The sequence below is a fragment of the Perna viridis genome, chromosome 11 (assembly GCF_037379345.1).
Source record: "Perna viridis isolate PV_CMFRI_1.1 ecotype Kerala chromosome 11, ASM3737934v1, whole genome shotgun sequence".
NCBI lineage: Eukaryota > Metazoa > Mollusca > Bivalvia > Mytilida > Mytilidae > Perna > Perna viridis.
Window position 1 is genome coordinate 37,670,522 of NC_142455.1, and position 6,539 is coordinate 37,677,060.

The following is a 6,539-nucleotide window of genomic DNA, read 5'->3' on the forward strand; positions in this document are numbered from 1 at the left end:
ATTAGTTAACACTGCATTTCGAAGGATTGTTGAGGATTTTTGTGGTTAATATAAATAAAGTCAAATTATATTCTCGAAGCTACGTTGTCTTAGCATTATGATAAACGAAATGGTGCAACGGATATAAGAGAAGTGCTATGTTTTAAACGTTATTGTTATAGTGATATTTAATTAGACAGAAGGTTTTGTTGGAAATTAAGATTTATAAAATATGTAAACTTATATATGAATTATCACTACCTCTATCAGTTTATGAACGAGAGGAACCGATGGCGATATTCTGGAAAGTTCGAGGCATATTAGTGCTAGCAACAGTATGTGACTGTAAATGGCTGTGTTTAGTTTTTCATGATTGAAGACTCCGAGAAAAAAATTATTTTAAAAAGTTTGTATCAAGTGAAAAATCAAACATTAAACAAACGAATAAAACAAACAAAATACAAATGGTCTTTGATTACATTCCCTGTGCTTTGAATTTCATACTCGAAACAGCATCTACACTGCAATTCAAAAGAGTTCAAAATAAAGGTTTGATAGATGTTTAACTATTTTAGCCATGACGAACTCCTTGAACTTTGCATTTTTCATTTTCTACTAGAGTATATTTGTATGTATTCTGAATATTTATATCGTCTTGGGAGGCTAATTTTTATTTTGCTTGTCGCCACTAGGGCCACAAACGCCAGATTAGAAACGCCTCGACGAAAATTATGATTATCTAAACTAATTTGTGGGATGTATACTACACGTGTAGTTTATCTAAACTAATTTATGGGATGTATACTACACGTGTAGTATTAATTTAAAATAGGCCTATGTAAGTGCAAGGTGGGTGATGCATTGATGGAAAGTGGGTTACAAAACAGAATATAGTAAAAATACCTATTTGCCTTGATATGATATAAATGGAAGAATGCCATGAAGTGATTTGAACTGGAAATGGTGTAAAAAGGACTTTTTTGTGGCTAAAAAGGCCATAGAATAAAATTATGACAATCGTCTAATTCAGAATGCAATTCATTTTCCAATTTTTTTTTTGGGAATCAATTTTATCTCTCTTAATATATCTTATAAATATATCTACATATTTTGGAAATTTGTCTTGATGAAATCTATCACTTTATCTGCAATGTTTGGTAATTTATTAAATTACCAATTGATGTTACCCATCTGTCTGGTATGGCACCGATAATTCCATAATATTCTCAAAAGTTAACATTTATATTGTATTCCCTTTTAAATTCACCATAAGAATAAAAACTATAAAACTATTCAGATTAGATATCATATCATTTATGAAAAATATACCATTCTCTGAGAACTTAAGTTTAATGTACAGTTTTTCCCCCATTTACAAAAATAGGTTAAGCCAAAGGATTTTTTTTAGAATGGAATTAACATCCATATCATTTTGATCTTTTGTGCCTTTAAAAATAGAAAAAAAATTGATAATTACATCTCTCCAAAAAGAATTTGTTTTTTTTTTGTGCCACAAGATACAGACCCTCAGAGCTGACATACAATATCTTATCACCACCCCATCTGTGTTTATAATCTATCAAGATAATTTTCCAAGGGGAGGAATTTTTTAGGATTTAATTGTTTATAAAGCCAACTTAACTGAAGGCTGTAACAAAATGACACAATATCTGGAATTTTAAGACTCCCTTCCTAAAAATCATTAATAATGACAGATCACTTCATCTTGTCTCAGTTTTCATTCATAAGAAAATTAAAGAAAATATTTTGAATCTCCCTTAGGTTGGTACTGGGGGATTTTTAAGCACTGTTAACACCTGAACTAATATAAGAAGAGCTAAGGTCTTAATAACAGTTATCTTTCCGATATATGTCAATTTTCTATAGGTCCATGTGTTAGGTAGATACTTGATGCTCTGAATTTTATCATAAAAATTGCAAATGGTTTTGTCAACCTTTGCTAATTCAAACCATATGCCCAGTAATTTCAACCTTCCCGCGTGATTCCATTTTAAATCTTTGTGAGGAAGAATTTCTTCTCCACATCCCTTTCTTGAACCAATCCATATTGCTTCTCTCTTGTCAATATTAACTCCCAAACCAGCACACTCTGAGAATTTGTCAAAGAGATATAAGGAATTTTCTAATGACATTTCACTGTCATCCAGAATTAAAGAAGAGTCTTCCGCATTTTGACTTAGTAAGAACTCAGAGTCCTCTACCATGACACGGGACACATTTTGGTCATTTTAATCGCTGCACTCAGCAACTCTAAATAATAAACAAGTAAGGTGACAGCTGGTCACCCTGGCGCACACGCTTTTTAAAGTAAACAATGCTGACAGGTGTCCATTATTCAGAAATGTACTAGAAATGTCTAAATAGCATGTGTTGATCCACTTAATGAAGGTCGGACCAAAACCATAGAAGTCCAAAGTCTCTTCCATAAAGGACCGTTCAACAGTATCAAAGGCCGTCTCAAAATCCATCAGCAGTAATAACCCAGGAATGTCATCCTTGTACATGAAGTTGGCATTCTACAAAAGTTATCGTTCTTGCTTTGGTTTCGTATGACTGATTATAGAGTTAGCCAAATGTATAATGTTTTGTAAAACGTGCATATCTGAATGCAGAAATGATTACGTTGTGTAAAAGTATAGCATATGTAGACTGAAAAAAAAACATCGTTTGTTTTTGTATGTTTTTTTTTTTTTTTTTTTTTATTGTTTGTTTTTTTTTTTTTTTTACACCATGCGTCACTTTACCATTAAGAGTGTTTAAATTGTATGTGGACTGGTATTTAAATCGTAAATTGAACTAAAGCGATATTAAAATTATCATGTGCAATACTTTTTTTTTATTTTGTACTGCATTCGTTTTAAACTTAGCATTTATGTGTGGATATGGATATTTATGTAGTAAATTGATTTGAATATTTAAGGTATAGCCCTCCGGATAATATAACGCATCATTGAAAAATATTAGCATAAAAAAAATATCGACGAAAGGAATGTCGAAGCGTCAGCAGTGCGATACGTAAAAATCCAAAAATATAGCCTGAACGTGAACACATAAAACAGAGAAGATCTACATTCACAATGTAGCAACCGAATAAAAAAGATTACATCTAACAACTGACAATAATGGAAACAAGACGTAATACAAAACAAAAAAAAAACTGAAGCACTAGCAATAAGAACTCCCATAAAAAGGGGTATCCAGAATGATGTGTATGTCCTGCACCGCCAGCAGCAACCACAAAGTTACTAGTGAGAATAATCCGGTACTAATCAAGCAACAATAATGCAGTTCCGCGACACATGACAAATGCTTAATTGAATAAACATATTAGTTTGTCAAGCATAAGTTATTATATTAAGGATCTCGCCAAAATAACGTATATGTCAGAAATGCTGCTCCCATCATTTAAAAAAAAATAATTTCACCTGAAACATCTTCTATATACCAGCTCATAAAGCATAATTTAACCCTTACTATGCAAAGGGACGATTTATCGGCTTTGGGGATTTGTTTTGTTTTTCATAAGGTGACAATGCTAACTGCACCTATGACATATCGTCGGCAGAAGTCAATGGGCAAAAGACGAGGGAATCGAGCGGGGGATTCTTGTAAACTGAAGAAATGCTCTATATTAAATGGCATGCACTATATATCCAGTAGTTTCTTGATCATTATACACAACCTGATTCAAAACTTGTGAAATCATGAATAAATAGGTGGGTATTGTATTATTACTGACATAGCACACTAAAGTACAAACAAGTGCCTTTTCAATTTAAAAGAGTAATCAAGGGAACCAATGTTACAGCGGTAATCAAAGGAATGTTATCCAGGAACAAAGACCAGATTTTGAAAACAGACATACACAACAAAGAACATAAAATAGCTTAACTCATACAAATAAATTTACAAACGCAAATGAGTAATTCGGACTCCACTAAAAACTGGGAGCATGGACCAGGAACACCGGTAAGGTAAACGTCCTCTGCTTTTTTCTAGAAACACTCGGTGGGTTGCTCATAAGAAAGTCAACTTCGTGGTAGACGAAAGAGGAAAGGAAAACTATGACACGTTTGAAGTTATGAGATGGCGTATAATATCTGTTGGACAGCATTATCGCATGTATAACTAAGGGTGTATACCTCAATGCTGGATCATTGGATCTATTATTTATTTTCGGTGCTGCATTATTATTTTCATCATGTAATCAAATTTCTTGGCACATCTATAAATGCATGTGTACGAGAATGTTATATTGAATATTTTACCAGCAGTTGTGTTTTGATCCGCGCCTGAATACATTACTTAACGCGTTATATGTTTAGGAAATTTAATCTGCATGGATATGTAAATTCGTAATTTTATTTTACAATAAAGTATTAGTATTCAAAAGGAAATTAGTGTGTTAAAATTAAGCGTATTTTTTTTTTATTTAGATACTCGTATGCAGACCCTTAGCATCCAGAAATATCGCGGTTTGAAAACAATAATTTTATTTTGAATTATTTTATGACAAACATGGTAAAATATGCAGCTGGGAATTTAGACTTACAAACGTGTACATGTCGTATAGGAAAGTGGCTACAGTAAACTCTGTAGAGAAAATAGTGTAACAAAAAGCGTTGTCAAATCAAATAACAAAATATATAATAGTTTTTATTTTGAACACGTCATTGAAGATTCATTTGATTTTAGGGAGAGCTAGCTAGTTGCGCGTTATTTTTGTCGTACTTCAAATTATAAGTTTGTGTTTTTTGTACATGCAGGAACAGATAAAATACCATAATTAAATTCCAGTCTTATTGTTGAAATTTGCATGTATTATGAATAATACTCAAGACACACTTTTATATTCAATACTACATTTCAAATCTCAAGATATGATGTGGGGCGATTGTCTTACCATTGGACGTTTAAAAAGTGACATAACAAGTAAACGGACTGTAAGCGGCATATTAGAATTTGCATAAGGTTATTGAAATGGACAAAATATCCCGTGCTTCATTAAAATATGCTTTATTCTATACACCATAACCAATTAACTACAATGTTCTTTTAAATATGACACAAAACTTTGAAGTTTAAATAAATTACGTGTGTATAGAACACACTCAACTCTGTACGCATTCAGGGAACCAAGGTTATAGCGGTAATCAAAAAAATGTAATCCACGGACAAAGACCAGACACGGAAAACAGACACACACAACAAAGAACATACAGTAACTAAAGTCATACATACAAAGTAACAAAAGTAAATGAGCAACTCGGTCTCCACTAAAAACTGGGAGCATGAACCAGGTAGGGTAAGCGTCCTCTGCTTTTCTAGAAACACTCGCCGAGTTGCTCATAAAAAAGTCAAGTTCGGGGTAGACAAACGAGGAAAGGTAAACTATAACCCATTGAATAAAACAGTTGTCATGGTGCTGATGGATACATCATAACAATCCACGAGTTCATGATGACGACAATAAAACTTCTGTAGTGATGACTTCAATCTTGTAGCAACATACTCCTCTTCCAGAAGCCTATTTGTTAGAGTTCTAGCGCGATACAAAAAGTCTGCGTGGTTTAGGCAAGTTCTGGCATAACGTATGAGTTGTGATATGAACACTCGATAAGGAGGAGCCAAAGGGATGTTGCCACAGATGAAAGGAAAGTTGACAATTCTCAATGAAAAGTCATCACGTTTGTCGTAAGGTTTGGTCAATAGTTTTCCTTTACGATCGATTTCTACGAGTAGGTCAAGATATGAGGCTGACTTAAAAGTGTCTGAAAAATACGTCTTGAATATTAGTTATCATGAACATCGAAACTGAATATTGTATACTTTGTATCCACCTTAGTATCCAGAATGTTTATATCAAACTGAAATTCTTATCTTACAACTTAATTAAAGTACTTACCATCTTAAAAAATGTGTTGCTTTAACTGTCCTGTCTCTCCTGGATACAGCTACTACTATAAAGAATGTCATAATCCCTTTCATATTTCAAAATAATGACAATGCATATTCTCCTTGAACCATTATTATTTACCTTTCTGTAAGTGTAATTGTAAACGGAAATAGTGAAGTAATTGAATGTACATATAGCTCTCAAATGCATAATTATCAAATGACACGATATATGCGAACAAAAAATATTGGTTTCCAGTTTTAGCGAAAGAAAATGTATTTATTTACCACTATCATCAAGTTATGTTGTTAGTTAGATCATAAGAGTCGTCTATCATGTTCACATCTGAGTTGTTACCTACAATAAAATTTTCTATGGACAAGGCAGAGCATTAAATGATTAGACAATCTGCAACAGAAAGACAAAAATAAACATTAGAACAATGTAATAGAAGTCATATATATCTAGAACATATGAGATTATAGAATCATATTGAAGTGGGACAAACTAATTTGAGGGTGTTTAGACACACCGTCTGGTCATTATATAGTATGTTCTTGTATTAGGTGCATACTTGGCGCAAACCGATAAAACAGATATATGATTTATATATATGTTTTTTTTAAATATATACACATATTTC

At 32.6% G+C, this 6,539-nt stretch overlaps 1 long non-coding RNA gene across 1 annotated transcript; it reads right to left on the reverse strand.

The window, feature by feature from the left end:
- Window positions 1-454: 454 nt before the first annotated feature.
- On the reverse strand, window positions 455-6,313 carry LOC148603972 (uncharacterized). Its single transcript, XR_015916801.1, has 3 exons — window positions 6,184-6,313; window positions 5,906-5,960; window positions 455-2,516 (listed from the first exon to the last, which is right to left on the reverse strand). It is a non-coding gene; the product is annotated as an uncharacterized LOC148603972 (long non-coding RNA).
- Window positions 6,314-6,539: the final 226 nt, after the last annotated feature.